Source organism: Macaca nemestrina, chromosome 11 (genome assembly GCF_043159975.1).
Source record: "Macaca nemestrina isolate mMacNem1 chromosome 11, mMacNem.hap1, whole genome shotgun sequence".
NCBI lineage: Eukaryota > Metazoa > Chordata > Mammalia > Primates > Cercopithecidae > Macaca > Macaca nemestrina.
Window position 1 is genome coordinate 102,362,652 of NC_092135.1, and position 18,617 is coordinate 102,381,268.

Here is an 18,617-nt window from a genome sequence, read left to right on the forward strand (position 1 = left end):
GAACTCCCTTGAAGGTATATGGGGCAGGATAGAAAAGATTACTACACTCTGCTGGGTTGGGCTCTTTTTCAAAATCATCTCTTTTAATTTTCACAACTGTGAAAAATACACATCATAATGTGTATTTGCATTCCCATTTTGTGGATAAGAAACTAAGACTCTGAAAGGCTGAAAAATTTAGCTGAATTTGTTGTTCTATTATTAACTATGTTAATAATTTTAACTCTCACCTGAATGGCTTCAGATCCCATGTTCTATTCGTACTCAGATCAGAGCAGGAAGGAGAAAGTGAATATGGCAGATTGTATTTTCTAAAAATGGCCACAGCAATATTTCCAATCCTGCATACTCTTGCAGTTTTGTCTCTTCCCTTGAACATATGCGGCCTTTGTGACCATCTTGATGAATAGACTGCAACAGAGGTGACGTTACAAAGTTTTCAGGGCTGGGTCATAAAAGGCAGTCTGCTTTCTGTCACCTTCCTCCGAGTGAGCCTTCAGATGCCTTTGAGGTGACACTTCTTGGAACAGAGATGGGCTATAACTACCAGGCCCAAATTGCAGATTTGCTAGCAAAAACACAAAAATAAAACAAAACAAAAAACATTGCCATTGTTTTAAGCCACCACATTTTGGGATAATTTGTTATGCACCCATGGTAATAGTGACAATCACAGAAAATATTAACTCTATACTTAGAATCATGATTTTAGCACAATAGGTGAATCATGCTAATATACATGTATGCTTGTATGCATAAATGTGAATACACAAATGTGGACACCCTGAACATGGATCTAGTAGAACTCATGGCAAGGAATCATAAGCATATACCTCGCCTGCCTGCTCTATTCCCTCCCTACCTGCCCGCATTTCAGAGACATTTCCAGAAGTCAAGGAGTAAAGACCCATTTGCATGTGATTGTTCAGACAGTTTTTCTTATAGTGAACAGTGGCAGCTGTGGCTCCTGTCCACTACATCTGCTTTTTCATGTCCCTTTTTCTTGTTCCTCTGGAGAGCTCTTCCTGCACTCCATGTCATCCCCAGGAGCTACCAATTCTAATGCCCTATTGCTCATCATTAACAGCGCTTCCATAGAATGAACTGGCTCACTCAGGCGGGCAATTCAGTTCCCCACTTGCATCCTAGAGATTGGTTCAAGGATGGGCATGTTACTCAACCAAGGTCAATTTGCCTGTAAGCTGAGATTGACAGCTGGACTCCGGAAAAGAGATGTCTTCCGTGGCTGACTCATTAGTCCCAGCTCTTTACTCTTCCTTCTATCCACACCCTTTGCCCTGCAACTTTGTAGTTCTTCCAATTAAAATGTAAGACATATCTCCTTGCCCCTTGACTTTGGACTGGGCTACATAGCTTATTTTGGTCAATGGGATATTAGTAAACATAATGTGAGCAAGGGCTTGAAATTTGCTTGTGCTTTGGGACTTGTACCTCTGCTTTTGACTTGAGAAAAACTTCCTCAGGGGAGCTTTGTTCCTTCATTGTCGGCCCAAGAATGAACACAAATGGAACAAAGCTACTCTGGCTGCCTCAGAATGAAGCAAAGCCTCCCTGCAGTCAACCTTCGAATTAATGAAATAAATTCTTCCTATACTATGGAGAGTTTGTGGTTTATACATAGCATTTTTGAAAAACAATGGGTAACATACGTTTTCTCTCTGTGCAGCTGCTAAGCCAGAGAAAACATAAATTCAAGTTCCTAGTGTCTGTCTTGTGGAGACAGCTCAGCTGACAATAGGCTAGGTAGGGGTTAGCAGAGCCAAGAGATGGAGAGAAAAACAAATCCATCTGAGCCCATGGACCCAGCTGCCTAAAGCGTTTGAATCATCCTTTGTAGTTTCCAGTTACAGGGGTAACAAATCCCTTTTAAAATTATTTATTTACTTATTTATTTAACTTCCTTAAGATCAGTTTGAATATCGCTTCTGTCACTTGATACAAGAATAGCCTATACTAATAATGTGTCGTGTAAACCATCTCTGATGCCTTCCCTGCCTCTAGATTGCATTCTTTGCTGCTATGCACAGAACCGTTTCTGGCACCTGAATAACTGGCTTTCAGCCAGATACTGTGTTGGAGGGTATAAAAGATTTTCCACTTGAAGTTTTCTCAAAGCTATGAATTGTCCCATCGGCCCACCCTTCGTCCTGCACGGGATGCAACAGAACGGGGCCCACAGAGGACATGGCTTGGTTTCCATCAGCGGTGGCAGGGTTTCGCTGTCATCTGAAAAGACTAACTAGATTTTGACTCTCTTGGGGGTCTTGGAAGGACAGGAAGCTGTGGTTGAATGCAGGAGACTTCAGCTTTCTCTTTCTTCCTGGGGGCGGGCAGTATCTAGCCAAATTTGGAGCACGGGGCTGGTAGCTTCATGCTTGAGTTACAGGTTCGAATCCTAGAAGGTTGATTTATGTCCCAATGATACAAGATTCATGCCAGAAATAGAGAGCCCCCCGCCCCCACATATGTGTACATGTGTATTTTTCTGCTGTTTCCCAGCTCTTGGGGTAGTTCAGAAATGTAAGCCATAAGATACTGTGAATATGTCCTACTCTGTGTGAATAGCATGGGAATGCCTGAAGAGCTCCATTTTTCTTACCAGTGAGTGAGATTCTAGTTTCGTGTCTTTCCCAGGTTATTCTCTTCTTGCAAGTCTCTTCCCCCTCCCTGCTCTTCCGTCACAGGGCTTCTATCCTACAACTCGCCAGCAAGAGCAAAAAAACAGCACCTCACGCACATACTTGATAAGATATTGGAGGAGGCTGAATCGCCATGGTGAACAAAGGCCCCGGGCCCCTGCCAGCATGTGGGGCCAGGCCTAGAAATCAAATGTGACGTCCCTTCTGTGGCAGCCACTCCACATGCTAACAACAGGTCCAGTGGGCTTGTGTTCTTTCAATTTTAATTATGAAGCAGAAGTGTAATAAGACCATGTGGCAGGGAATGCTGTGGAGCTTGACAAGGTATTTTATCAACATATTATTATATTCAGACATAGGCGAGCCCAGAGGATGGTGCAGGGCTCTGAAACCAGCCGAGGTCTTGGCAGACCCACTGTTTCTCACCTGTGGGAGTGGCCTCAGGGGGAAAGGCTTAACCACCCTGAACATGAGTCTCCTCGGGCCTGGGAATACAGGTCAAGAGTGTTGACAGAAGGTGTCATAGTCCCCTGTGGAATCCATCAGCGTGGATTTGGTTTTCTTCCTGAACATCCACACTCATGGCCACTTGAAGGATGTGGTCCCATCAAAGTCGTGTTGTGAAGCGACCTGTTACCAAGCTCCTTGGATGCATTAGGCATTCTTCATAAATGTCTCATGTAATGCTCACAACGATGCTGTGAAGTAGACCAATGTAAACACTGCCATGGCTTCCAGGATCCATTTTCCCCTTTATCCCCACAAATGCACAGAAGTCTGCTTTTGTTCAGATGGACAATATTCCAACTAAACAAACTTGATTTCCTGGGCTTCCTCAGAGCTACGGGGGACCCTGCGCTTCACCTCAGGCCAATGAGTAGTACGTGTGAATCCCCTGCGGAAGGCGCTCTGGAAAGCTATTGCTTTCGGACAAGAAATGAAAGATTCAGTTGGCTTGTGCCCTTTGCCTGCTACTTACCCTCTTCCTTTTTGCCTGTGTGAAAGATCAAGATGCCTGGCAGGACGGCAGTCACCTCACAGTCATGTGCATGACAGGATGGAAGAGGAGGATGAGAGAAGGAATCCCGACTCCTGACCAGTACATCCATATCATCATCTCCATTTTACAGATGGGGACACGGAGGCTTAGAAAGATGAAACTGTTTGTATAAAGTCACAAATTCAAACCTCCATCTCTCTAAATCCAGATTCCGTGCTCTTTCCATAAGTTCTGGTTAGAGTATAGTCTGAAGATCAGAGATGTTAAAGAATATATGTGTGCATTTATTTTCATTTTTGTTTTTTTGAGACAGAGTCTTGCTCTGTCACCCAGGCTGGAGTGCAGTGGCAAGATTTTGGCTCACCGCAGCCTCCTTCTCCCACATTCAAGCAATTCTTCTGCCTCAGCCTCCGCAGTAGCTGGAATTAGAGCACCTGCCACCACACCCAGCTAATTTTCCCGTTTTTAATAGAGATGGGGTTTCACCATGTTGGCTAGGCTGGTCTCAAACTCCTGACCTCAGGTGATCCACCTGCCTCGGCCTCCCAAACTGCTGGGATTACAGGCATGAGCCACTGCACCTGGCTGCGTTTATTCTTAACTCTAAAACATACTGTTGGTTTTAGGTGGGGCTAAATTCCTCGGATAGGGAAGCTACTTAACAGGCAGGCATGGATGGGAGGTCAGTGACTATGGAGGCCTCAGAAAATTCTTTCGTGGTAAGATTTGGTCCACAGCCCTGAGGAGGATACTCAGTACCCACTGGCTCTCTCTTCCTGTGACCCTGCGACTACTTCAGAGAAGATGGCCTCAGGAGTGCAAGTTAGTGATGATGTTGCATTTTTTATGACATGAAAGTTTGGAAATGCTCCACACCAGAAGAAATCAAAAAAAGGAAGAAGGCTGTCAATTTTATTTTTATTTTTATTTTTTGTTTCAGTGCAGACAAAAAGTGCTTCATGGTAGAAGAAGGCACAGGGATCTTGGTGGAGATGTTGGCGTAACCACAACTGGTCCTTTCAAGCATTTTGTGGGAATGCTTCCTGAAAACGATTGCCGCTATCCTTTGTATGATGCACACTTTGAAACTAAGGAATCCAGAAAAGAAGAGTTGATGGATTTTTGTGCTTTTTTTTTTTAATTTTTATTTTTTGTGGGCACCTAACTAGAACCTATGAAAAGTAAACTGAACTACGCAAGCTCCAAAGATGCAATCTAAAAGGAATTTTAAGGCATAAACATGAATGGGCCAGAAGATCTCAATCGGGCTTGTATTGCTGAAAAGCTAGGTGGGTCCTTAATTGCAACCTTTGAAGGATGCCCTGTGTAGATCATCATTCAGTGCCATACATTGAAAGCGTCAATGTTTAATGTTATTCTTTCACTATATAAATAAAGCATATATATTTAGGCCAGGGTCTCACTGAGGGGGAGCTGTCTTGTCATTTTTTAGAGTAAATATTCTAGAAACACATGCAAACAGTCCTAAATAAACCTAAAGTCTGAAGTTAAAAAAAATTGGGGAATTTCTAGGTATAGCCTTGTATATACTAACAGCAAGGCAATATAATTAAATAAAAGCTACCATGAAGAAAGAAAGAGGGGTATCACTAAGTGGAAGTTGTATGTAAATTCGAAGGAAGCAAATGAACTCCTATGGTGTTCTAGTGACAACAAACAGGATTTTTATTTTCTTCTCTACCCCTTTCTTCACCCCAGTAAAATAGATTTCAGAAGCACTGTTACACCAGAAAGGAAAAGAAAGAGATTGCATTTGTGTTCAAGACACTGGATTTTAAAATTTTTGCTATTCAAAAGGTTCTGTGCCCTTTACAACTAGGGGTGAAATTACACTGAAAAATCACTTTTTTTATTATCTTTGAAATGGGGTTTTTACAAAAGGGTGGCAGGAGGGAATCTTGTCATGGACTTCTTTTTCTTTAATGAGCTCTGGTTTCTTAATGTATCATGGATCTGCTTTAAAAACCTCTTTATTCACATGTAGTTTAACTCAGGGAGAATTAAGCAGGTCAAACCCAAACACGTTTTTCGCTTGTACCAAGAATAAATGATTTTCCCCTGGAAATACCTGAAGAAGAAAATTATAAAGAGAGATTTGATTCTAAAGTCCAGAACCCTTGAGCCCTGAACTTCAGGGATATTGTTCTTGCTTTGATCACAGATACAGAAAAGAAGAAACAAACCCCCAGTATGTTCTTATCTGTTTCTTGCCTTTAGAAGGGAAAGACCGCATTGGATTTCTCCCAAGAAGTGAGAAAAGACATGCATAATTTAAAGGTAATTTCTGGAGGGATGTATGGCTTAGGACCAACTCTCCCCCAATCAGTGACTTAGAACTGCATTGTCCCCAATCAGATGGCTTAGTACCATCCCTTCTACATCGTCAAAACTGCCCACAGCAGTCTGGGAGTATCCAGCAGATATTTATCTAGTTACTACAGTGCAGTGGGAATAAACTCAATGCTATAGGAAGGGAGAGATAATGGAAGATGTGGCATCGTATGTCAGGACTTCTAAGCCAATCTGACAGTCAGAGTTATGCCAAGGTCATGTGCGGTCCAGAGAAGGCCACTCCCTACACTCCCTTCTCCATGCTGCAGGATTTTTATTCAGGTGAATCCAGATAAAAAATGAATATACCCTCAAATGGTGAAATCATAAGCAATGGCTGTAAGCAGAAGTGGTTCAGGGCCAAAGAAGCTGTTTGAGGTAAAAGCACCTCCCAAAGACAAGGGACAGGAACAGGAAGGTAATTGATGCAAGGCAGTTGATGATCAGAAGATAATGCCATTTCTGTTCATACTGGCTGGGAGAGCTGGTTGAGGTGTGCAAAGGAAATAAGGCATGGCTGAGGCTGACACATGCTCATTTGTACAGATATTTTAATAATAGCAAACACTTAGTGAGGCTTTACTTGTGCTAGGCAGTGTGCTAAGAACTTTACATGGAGTGCATCATTTTGTTTTCACAACTCTATGGAATTCTTTCTAGATCCTTTAATAGAGAGGAAGATGAGGCTTGCAAAAGTTAAGTAACTTGGGCATGTCACTATGGTAGTTAGGGTGGTTAAACCACGATTCAAATGTGAGCAGCCAGATCCTCGACTTGACCTCTTAACCCTCACTAAAGTCACGATTTCTACTTTGTGCTGGTCAATGCCTTGAGCCCTGGGAATACCAGCGTGATTGAGACATTTCCTTCTGTCTTGGAGCTGATTATATTTTAACTTATAGATTTGTAATATTAAATATTTTTGCCATGATAATTATCTTTCTTTTGAGGACTACAAATATAATCTACCTGATACATTTGAATTCTTTCTAGTCATTTTTCACTAATTACCAGATTTCTTCCCTGCCTGACTTAGTGTCTTGTCCCAAATCAGATAGGGAGGAGAGGGGAAGGAATGGAGGTTAGAAGCCTCAATTCACCTCACCACATGGACACGTACAGAGAATCAGAAGTGAATATAACTTCTAGAATAAAAGCAAATCTCATGTATTATAGATAGGAGGCTGGAGGAAAGGGAGATTAATTCTAACTGGGGGAGTTGGGGAAAACATCCTAGGAACAGTGACATTGGGCTGGGTATTGAAGCCTGGTTCATCACCTGAGTACCTGTTTATCCAGCCACCTAGACCCTGAAGCAGATTCATTCAAACCTTGTGGCCTGGAGATGGTACTGCTTGCCACATAGAATTACCCCACCAAAAACTGCCCAAACTTCCTTCATGTCCTAGGGGAAAAGGAAGAAGAAAAAGAGGAAGGAAGGAAGGAAGGAAGGAAGGAAGGAAGGAAGGAAGGAAGGAAGGAAGGAAGGAAGGAAGGAGGGAGGGAGGGAGGGAGGGAGGGAGGGAGGGAGGGAGGGAGGGAGGAAGGGAGGGAGGAAAGGAAGTAAGTTAGGAGGGAAGGAAGGCAAGAAGGAAGGAAGGAAGAAGAGGGGGAAAGGAGAGAGGGAGAAAGGGCAAAAGGAGGACAAAAGGATGGAGGGAGGGAGATGGCGTATAATGAGAAGAACAAAGGATAAGTAGGGAAAGAGCCTAGTTATTTCTTGAGATCTCTCAGTACTTAAGGGCTCTCTCTGCCTCCAAATCCTAAATTTTGGAGCCACCTTAAAGAATCCCCTTGACACTGATTGTCCCATTAGTCAGTCTCAGCCATGGCTTCTAGGAAATCTTGATCATTTTCAGGGGACATGGTCCAGGCATGCATTATTTTTCTAAATTCCCAGGTGATCTAATGTCCAGCCAACATCAAACACCTTTTTCATGGACCACACAGAGCAGACAATCCTCTCTTGTGATTGTACTTCTGCAACTCTGCCAGGCTTTTGGCCTCACTTGGATGCTGTGTGGCAGGTGAGCCTTATCCATGTTCGGATCATCCTCAATGCTGAGTTGGAAACTGCCTTGCTGTCTGTTAAGTACCAGGGCCCTGTAGCCATATAAAAGGATTGAAGTCTGGAAGAATTCATGAGGCCCAGTTCTCACAATCTGGTTCCCCATAGTTAGTATTTGGCAGGAGTGGGGAATAAAATTTCAAGTTAATAGCAACCTCAGGGTTTTACTTCTTATTGAACTCCCCTGGAAAGAACCAAAGATCCAGTAGAAAAGGGCTGACACTGTTTGAAGAGGGTCATTTGGTCCTAATGAAGAAGATAAACAAAGTGGGTAGTTGTTTCCTGCTTAGAGAAAGGTCACTGGGGTGACCTTGTGAACAGGTCTTGTGAACTGATATTTTTAAAACCTCCATCTTATCTTCCTTATCAATCACTTTTCACAATAAACAATACAATTTTATGTACCACATGTTATTTCCTCATTTCAAACGGCTCTCAGTAACCCTATTTGGATAAACAAATAAACAAAAAGTCTTTGGGATGGGAAGTTGATGTAAATTACCACCAACTAATGAGGCCAGCTGATCATTCTGACCAGGAATCTTTAGACCTTATACAGTGCATTTACTTTTCTTCAATCCTCCACCAAACACTGTGCCAACGGTCTTCAGGCTTTAGCTTATTGACTAAAGTTGTCATAAAGGTGCCAACTTGAGCCCTATCGTGGTTGTTATGTGGCTGTTGACAGTCACTGAATTAAAGACCCCTAAGACCTACTGCTCACCCAGCCAACACTAGATGTGTAACAGATGCCCAGCAGGCTTAGGAGCTACCTTGAATGGATTCATTTCTATCACCACATCCTCCATGTGACACTCTGACCTTGTTCAAGGAACACCTGTAGCTATTTCTCAAGGCATTCAGCAAGAACATGAAATGGTCTCAAGTTCAAAGGTATCCCATACTTTTTGTTCTTTTATTTAAAGCTTCTTGATGTCTTGGTCCTATTCACTGTGTGATTTTTTTATAATAATTACATACTAAGTCAATGGCCAAATATAAAACGCAGGAGAAAAATCATGTAGCTATATAAAGCCCGTGCATTAGTGGACTCATTTTGTATTATAGTAAAGATGTCAGAAACATGGGAAATGTTAAATAACTAATGGTGTTCTGGAATCTTCCACCCCAAAAAATTCTCCGGCGAATCATTTTCAAAGAGCTCTTGACATAGTTTTAGAGACTTTCGCAGTCTAAAGAATTGGGTACACTGGATACAAATAAAGATATTCGAGAAGGCTTTTGCCAAATACCCTGTTGTTATTCAGGAGGCATTTTGGCATTTAATTTACTAATTAATTATCCATTCAATTCCTTGAGAATGTCAGATTTCTGAGTGCCAGCGCAGGGACATCATCAGCACTCGGAGGGGGAGTGAGTGCTGGCCTAATGAGGTTTGGTGCTTTCCTCCCTTTTCCAGAATCCCCCACCCCAAGAACAAAGGCCTTCTTCTCCCCAGCCCAATATCTCAACAGAAACTTTGAGTTATGTGGGAGAAGGGAGAGAGACGATTAAAGGCCTGGAAAATGAGACCTATGAGAAATAGTGAAAGGAGTGGGGATTACTGAACCTGTGGAAGAGAAGCGGAGGAATGACTTAACAGTCTTTCCCTTCTCTTTGAAAAGCTCTCACGTCGAGGAACGCAGCCAGCTGTTCAGCATCTCCGCGAAGACCAACCGGGAGGAAGCCGGTTCAAGCTGCAGCATTAGGGATTTAGAACACAAGAAAGAATTTCCTGGCTTTGAGAAATGTTAAACATCAGGAAAAGTTACCCACGGGATTGAAGAATCTCCTTCTCTTGGGGTATTTAAAAATAGATGTTCTTAGCTGTCTCAAATGATTTAAAGATCTTACCTAACACTTGGGGGAGGGGGTGGAGGAGTTACAACCAGATAATCTCATTCTGAGTATCTTTTGGTTTTAAGAACTAAGAAGGTATTTTCAAAAAATATTTTAAGACATTTAAATTAAACTTACATTCTCCTTTGACTCTCCTTTATCAATTTAATATAACTGTATGAAGAAGCATTAAAAAAGGAAACACCAGGATTTAAGGCAAAACAAATCTCATTTATAGTTCCATCTTTTTAAGCTATTTGTTCTTGAGAAGATAAAGACCTCAACCTCAGTTTCCTCACCCATAAATTGGAGCCCAAACTACCTGTATTACTGACCTCAGTTACTACGAATATCAAAGAAAACATGAAAATGCTTTTAACAGTGCAAACAATTATATAAGTGCAAAACATCATTATGGGGAGGTATGTTTTACATAAACCCCTCAATATTTCTCTGTTTATTTCAATTCTGTAGGAGCTAAGAGTCAGGCCTGACAAAGTACAGTTATGCTCTCCATATCTCTAACACACTGTCAAGAAGGAAGTAGAGAGGATTTTACTTTGAAATCTGGCCTTGGAATATTTCCTGATCGTCTGACAAACCCAAGGACTTCAAACTAGAATTTCAAACTTGGGCACACATCAGAGCTCCCAGTCGAGCATTTGGCGCAGTGGGATCCAGGTGAACAAGCTATGATCCTGTTCCAACCCTTCTCAGATAATTTTCATAAGGAAAGGAGTTGGAGGGGATTCATATGGCTTAAAAAAGCAGTCAGGGAAAAGTTGCAAAGAGACCCCGACACAGGTTCTGAGGAATGGCACCTTACAACATGCCGTAGGAAACTCAGCCTCCTGCTCTCTCCTCTTGCAAGGTCTCTTTAATTTGGTGAGTGTCTGACTGTTTGGAAAAGTGTTGATTAAGAAACCACATCACTACTCTAGAGTCGGTTCCCAAGGGCCTGGGTTTCACACGGAGGGGAAGCCATTGTCCTGCCACTGTGTGTGTTCCCGCCACCCTCCAAGTTTCCCTGTCATTTTCTTTTTTCAAAACTGCCTCCCACGGTGAGACAACTTCCTGGAGTCCTGGAGTTGGCCATTTCCAAGGTATTGGTGTTGTTTTACCAGAGAAACTGCATTGGGATTCTACTCCAGAAAAAATCCAGTTGTGGCTACAGTCAGGCTTTCCCTCTTGCTATTATTGTAAAAGTGGATTTATCCCAAAAATACTAGGCAAAGAAAAGACGGAGAAAAGAATTTCTTGACGGAAGGAGTGAGTGAATAGCTAGAGAACCAAGATGGGAATTACCATGAAAGCTTCAAACTCAGGGAAAACCTGCTCCCGAAAATGCAGAGGAAAGAATAACAGGGAGGCCTTTATTCTGCAGTGATCTGTACATAAACCCCTGGAGTTCAACACACCAGCAATCCTGGTGGAAAAAGCACTCCGAGAGAGGCAGAGGACCCCCAAATTCACCCAACTGCCTCACGGTTGTAACGTGCGTGTGCAGCAAACAACCAAATCTCAAAAGGGAATACCACTGAGCATTTTCATTTTTATTCTCAGAATAGTTCAACTTTTTCTAGGGCCTGACTCTTGAAGGCATATATATATATATATATTTTGTTTGTTTTCTCTTCCTACTGGTCCCCTGGAAATTTCTCAGGTAAGAGAAGGAAAACAAGAGTGATAACAAATGCTGCTTCGGGGGGAAAGTCACATTCCAGGTGAATTCCTGCTATTTAGTTCATTCCCATTTTGTCCTCTTTCCTAAGGGGAGAGGATGGTTTTTATGGAATGTTTTTTAGCCCACTCTACATGCTATGGGGTATTTCTTGCCATAGCGAAGCTCACACCACATCAAATATGCAGGGGGCCACTGAACCATGATTTCTTGAGTCATGCAGTTTTAGCCTTCAAACAAATACCTGTAGGGAAAAATGGGAGGGTCCCCCCAATATAGGTACCTACCATAGTGGGTTGTCGGAAGGAAGTTGCATTGATGAAACAATTAGACAGTGATTAATATACACCATAATTCATGGTGATATTCCTGTTTCAGCATTCGCTCCTTCACAGAATGATGTCCAATTACTCACTATTGATCAGCAATTGCATTGCACAGAATAGAATGGCAGCGTCAATCCATTTCGTCCTATTGAGTTTCAGCCAATAACAATTGATATTTGGCACATGTTTCCCAGAGACATTTGTCTGCCATCAGGGAGTTGATTAACAGGTTGGCAGTTTGTATGTTTGTGAAAAAGGGAGGAAAAGTGTAAATCCCGCTTATGAATTTGTTCTCATACCTGCTGTGGAGAATAAGGCAGTCGTTACAATCAGCTGTTTGCCCTGCCAACCTGTTCACATTCAACACTGTTCGATCCTTATTTTTTATTGATAATCATGTGAATAATTAAAGTCCAACTACATGAAACCCACATAAATCATCTTCAGTAGGCACGTAATGGACCTGGGCTCAGCCATTGCTCACAGCATAAATTAAGGCCAAAACATTCACAATGTAAACTAGGCATGTCATTGCCTCCCGCAGAATTCACAGTAACCTGCTTGTCACTCAAAACCTGTCACCTTCAAGGGAGTCAGTATGCAAAGGACTCTTCTCTCTCTAACTATCACAGGGACCACTGGCTACCTTTTGCCTTTCATTTGCCTCAACCATCGATGTTACGTAAGCAGATGACATGCTATTTGTTTTGAAAATCCCACTTGCTTCATTTGGCCATTCCTGCTGCGACCCTCACATTTGTTCTGTGCTTACTTTCAAAACGTCCAAGCCACACCGTCCAGAGCTATTAACCTCTCTCAAGAATGTCATCAATCATGCCTGGCACATGGGCTTTGCTAGACAAATCTAACAACATCTGCCATGCATTCTGCAACTTCCTTTTGATGCCTCACACTTTATTTTCACTTTCATCTCTGTGTGCTGGTGAGATTTATGTCTGATCCCTTTCAGATGCCAAGGAGTTGGTAACATGCCATTCCTCCAAAGGGCAGTGTGCCGTGTGAGAAATTGGGGCGACCGCTAGTTCTGGGCTGGCAGGCATCCCGGTTGCCAACATCCAATGGCCACTGAAGCGTTTTGCCAGGAAACCTTGATTCAGTGGCCACCGCACCTGAGAAACCACTCATATGTGTACACGTGAATAGCTGGCACATTAAAGGCATGTCTGGAAAAAATAATTTTATTTAGAAAATAGGCTACACGTCTTCTGCCTAGACCTAGGAATCATCCAAGAGCACAATGTTAGCCCAAACCCTGCTCTTTGTTCATCTGAACCTCCCCTTTGCCTCTCCCAATGGGAAACCCCACTTTGTGTGTGTGTGTGTGTGTGTGTGTGTATATGTGTTATCACAACACTTTCAAGACCAGCAGTTGCCTGGCATCACAGGATCACACCTGCTGCCTTGATGGTGGCTTTCAAACATCTCAGATGACACCAAGTCATTTACTCTGACTGACATGTTCAGGAGCTCAAAGATCAATAGCTGTGGCTCCTCCCGGGGTTGTTAACGATTCCCCATCTATTTTCTTTCAGGCAGACATTTCCTCTGGCCAGTGTTCTTAGGACTTTTGGATTGACGATCTTAAGAGAAAAATCTAAGGTCCTGGAATATTCATCAGGCCTATTATTCTGTTAGTCACCTTGTGAAAACTTAAACTTGTCTGCAGCCTTTTGTGGCGGAAGGTAAAGAGTATGCAGGAGAGATAGATGGACTGTTAAATAAGAAATATCCGCTTTCATGAAAATGTCATTAGTAATGAAGAATGCATTTAGGGTTCTCTACAAGGCATCCAGGGCTATTTAAATGATCAAGGAAAAAGAGCACTCATACCTCAAAGGGTTTTTTTTTTTTTTTTTTTTTTAAATATTCAGTAACTTCACTCTTGGCTTACCAAGCCTAGTATTTATCTTTTTCAATAAGCACTGTAAATTGTGAATCTTTATAAAAGAAAAAAATACATGTTTATATAGTTTACAAGCCTACACATCTTCACTGAATAAAATTGACTGTTTATGATAAGGCTGTAAAGTGAGGAATAATACTTTAAGGTCCTCCTCATCTTAAATAATTCTTGAATTGCCAATGTCTGGGTGAAGAGGAAAATGAGAGCGTTGATTCAGGCAACACTGATGCAAGTATATCCTAATTCTAAAGAACTCTCAAATATTTAATGATCAAAAAAAGTTCCATAATAGGTTTAAGTGAAGTAGGTAGTAAGACACGCATCATATGATGCCTATGATGAAGAGAACCGTAATTGAGGTGGTGAGAAAGAACAGCGCTGCCCTGAAATACATTGATATTACACTTTTTTCCACTTGGATGCCCTCCCCACGCACACTAATCCATGGATCTGAGGGGGAATAATCCGCTGACATCCAATTTTCTGGGAGAATTTTTTTTTCCCTTCCTGAATGAGGCAATTTGTTCGTGAAGTAGTGTAAGTATTAACTCTTTCTCAGCTAAATGATCCTCACAAAAGAAAGATTAATTCTGGCATTGGAGATTAAGGTCACTAATTCAAAAAACCTAGTCAGATGCCCTCAATTTCTAGCCACATCCCCTCTTGTCTAGAAAAATAACAAGAGAAGCTGTGATTTCCCAGTAAAGCAGAAATAACAAGAAAAGTTCAATACTGAACACACAGAACTCTTACAAATAAAATGGAGCAGCAATTCAAGCAGACTCTGGATCCAAATATTTTCTCACTCAAAGACATGCTTAGAAAATAGCTTTTAAAAAAATCTAGTTGGTAGTTCTGCAAACATTTATTGAGCACATACTGTGTGTCAGTTGTACTGGGTTTAGGAAAAATAAAATAGCACAAGTTGTTCAGAGTGTAGTGGAAGAGACATGTGTGTAAGCAAATTATAGAAAGCCTGAAAAGTATTAAAAAGGCATATATAAAGGATGCTAAGGGAACACGGAGGAGGGTGTATAGGGCTCTGCCTAGCAGACATCAGAGGAGACTTTTTTCCTGGAAGAGTAGGGTTTTAGAAGGAGAACATGTCTGGGGACACAAGCCAGGAGAGAAACAGGCATGGTGTCACCAGCAGCCTAGCAGAGCAGAGTCACCAGGGCAGGGAGGTTAACCTGCCATTATGCATCATTTATAACAGTAACTTACTTTTTAAGATCTTTTTCTCATATTGCAGAAATGATGCAGAACCCAACGCAGAAGTGGAGCTCTCTGCAAATTCACGCCCCGCACCCCTCATCATCCAGTGTCTCTGAGTCTCCAGGAGGTGTCTCCTACATGCCCAGGTCCAGTGAGTAATCACATGTCTTCCACTGCTTCTCCCTCTTCTCCATTCCTGCTTTCCCTTTGCCAGGAGGCTGTGGGTCTGGCGGGCCCTGCGCTGGCTCCCCTGCCGGTGGTGAGTGCTGCTGCACCAGCCAGGCCCCACTTGTCAACTCAGCTTCCCAACTCCTGACAGACAGGGTCTCCCCACGAGATCCTGCCTCCACTGCTGGTATTTCGCCTTCATCCTTCACCTACTCTAGTGTTCTCAAACCTTGGAGATGTCAGGACTGGTCTCTATAACTGTGTTGTAGACTACAGAAAATACCCAAACATACTGTCAGCTCTTAGAAAAGTTGCAGTGAGGAATTCTTTCCATGTTCACACATGGTCCTCACTCTCTGAAGGCTCCAGCTCAGGGAACTAGGGGCAACCCAGTGCAATTCCCAGAATCACCCCACCCCCAACTAGGCCAAGCACGTAAACCTAGCTTCCTTCCCCGAGGGGCTGGGCTTCTCTTCCAGACACAACTCAGCCCCTGTGTGAACACACATATGGCAGGCCTACTATACCAGTTCACAAGGTGACTGGACATATATCAGTCCCTGTGATGGATGTGGTTTATGTTCAAGCTGAGATACTTGCCCCATGCATGATAATTGGTGAAATTATATAGTGAATTCTTCAGAAGCCTCATTAAGTCACTATAGCTGAGAAGAAAAGTCTTATACAGATTAAGATATTTAGTTGCAAGAGGTGAGAAAACTGATCTCAAATAACAAGGTAAATTGGGTGGTTCGTAATTGAACAGTGGAAGATTCTACTTCAGACACAGCTTGATCCAGCATTCATACAAGGCATCAGGACCCAATTTCTCACCTCTCGTTTCTTGACTCCACTTTGTTGGCTCTGTTATTAGGCTGGTTGATTCCAGGGTATCTGCCAGCATATCCCACTACTGTATTCGAATCTGTTTATAACCAGTAGGAAAGAGAGAAGGTAAATCAACTTCCTTTTCTCAGAAGCCCTGGCAACATGTCTTCTTGTGTCTCCTTGGCTCTGACTGGTGAACTTCCTGAGCCATCATAATGGCTGGAGTAAGGCAATGTACTGAATGGATTAGGAAGGTGATCACTGCTCCACCCCTGTGTCCGGGGATGGAGAAACTCTACCTAGAAGCACATGACTGAGAGTGGATAAAGGAGCTATTTCCCAAAGGAAAATCAGAATACTGTTCTGTAAAAAGAGAGAAAGAATAGAAGCTAAAAGGCCAAAATTCAAAATATAAATATTACACTATAATTTATGTTTCTAAAATATTGCCATCATATTGGCCCAAAGGTGATTTAACAACCTTGAGTATAGTTATTTGCACTGTGTAGAGTTTGATGAATGTTGAGACTCAATGAAATGTGTGTGAGTATGGGTGAGAAGAGGGAGATGGCTTAGGCAGTCTCACCTGGGTCTCTGGATACCTGGAAGAACATCCAACAGTGACCTATCATGTAGTTAATATGGGAGGTCCAGCACTACTTGGATCAATGAGATCAGAGACCAGAAAAGAATCAACTGTAAACCACTAAAATTGTGTACCCAAATGAAAAAGTAAAACAAAAAATAATTCACAAAAATATAGAACTACAGATATAATCTATGAGTTAAGAAGAACTTCCTAACCAAGACTAGAAATTCAAAGGCTAGATAAAAAGGATAGATATTTTTGAATATATAAATATTAAGAGTATTCCTATGGCAAAAGATCCAATAAATAAATCACAGTCAAATATCAGAGCTAGAGAAAAAGGTTTATACCAGATTTAAAACAACTGGCACCTGTAACATACAAAAAAGCTCTTAAAATTGTCAAGAGTAAGTCAATCCAGTAGAAAAGCAGGTAAAAGATACAAATAGACAAATCACTGAGGAGCAAATCTAAACAGCCAAGCACATTCTTTTAAATGCTCAAATTCACTTGTAGTCAGGGAAATGCAAATTAAAGTAACAATGAGATGTCATTTTATAGCCATCAGATAGACAAATTAGTAAGAATTATCACACCCAGTGACGGTGAGCTGGTGGAGATGTGATAGAAAGGGTACTCATACATCCAATGGCAGAAATATGGTGTCTTACAGCTGTTTAGAAAAGCAATTTAGCAATAATTATAAAAATTGAAACAATATTTACTATTCAATTCAGCAATTCCACTCTTGAAAATGTAGCTCATAGAAAGAACCAGCACATGAAGCTATTTAAGTGTGTGTGTGCGTGTGTGTGTGTGTGTGTGTGAGATCATTGTTCAATGAGGCAAAAAAAAAAAAAACTGGAAACAAAATAAATGTTCATTAATAAGTGAACAACCAAAATATTATGGAATATTTACACCATGGAGATTTATGCAACCAATAAAAAGAATGAAGGGGAGTTCTGCCAGTTAACCTGCAGGGGTGGTCACAAGGATTTGCTAGTAAACGAGTCAGGTTGCGGAAAGTGTATGTAATCTCACGTAATGATGTAATGTAATATAATTGATTGCTTTTATAAAACAACACTAATCATTACAAATCTGTGTTATATTAATACAGAGAATGATATGGAAGATCATACAGTAGATTTTTAAAAATTGATTACTTGAAAAAGAAACATAGAGGTATGGAGGGGTGGGTGACCAACCATCCTGGTTTGCCTGGAACTGAAAGGTTTTCTAGGATGTGGGGGTTTTATGGCTAAAATTCAGACAATCTCAAGTAAACAGTGATTGCTGGTCACCCTATTGGTGTGGGAATATAGGATGGAGAGAGAAGGGAAAGGCAAGCCAAAAAAAAAGGGAAAAGATACGACTAAAAATCATGTAATCATATATGCATTCATGTAAAATTATTTATCTTGGTTGATGTTGGTAAAAATAAGTTTTAAACATGTTTATTTTCACAAATTTCTATAATAATTGAGGAAAGACTTAAATCTCACTCACAGACTTCTGTGATTTTGAAGAAGCTACTCTAGAAATACAAGGGCTAATGGCATTTTCGATGAGCAAAGAAATATCATTTATTTGTATAGTCAAAAACACGTTCATTAAACATTTATTCCATGTATTAATTTACCGATTAGTAACACAACACATAGAAGGCAGTCAATAAATGTGTCGAATAAGTAAGCAAATGCATGACCATAACTATAATGCATATAATTAATGTAATAACCACAATATATTGTAACATATATACAGCATGAAACATATTACAATAACAATCCTTTAACAGAGGCAAAAACAGAAGCCCAAGAGAACACAGAAAAGGTGCACTGATTTTGCCTAGTGAAATCTTGGAAATGCAGCAGAAGAGAAATATGGAGAGTTTGAAAAAAGGAGAGTTTACAGCTAGGAAAAAGGAAAGAGGAAAATCCAGAAAGCAAGAACACCCCACA

At 41.4% G+C, this 18,617-nt stretch overlaps 1 long non-coding RNA gene and 1 pseudogene across 1 annotated transcript in view; one reads left to right on the top strand and one right to left on the bottom strand.

Annotated features, from left to right (window-relative positions):
- The first annotated feature begins 4,464 nt into the window (after positions 1-4,464).
- LOC105468046 (destrin pseudogene) lies at positions 4,465-5,088 on the top strand (annotated as a pseudogene).
- A 2,550-nt stretch (positions 5,089-7,638) lies between these two features.
- Positions 7,639-18,617, bottom strand: part of LOC105468048 (uncharacterized) — a 95,123-nt gene continuing 84,144 nt past the window's right edge. The window contains exons 4-7 of the long non-coding RNA XR_011609990.1: positions 16,068-16,158; positions 11,888-12,225; positions 9,651-9,777; positions 7,639-8,115 (exon numbers count right to left, since the gene is read on the bottom strand). This is a non-coding gene — a long non-coding RNA (uncharacterized lncRNA). The remainder of the gene's footprint in view (positions 8,116-9,650; positions 9,778-11,887; positions 12,226-16,067; positions 16,159-18,617) is intronic.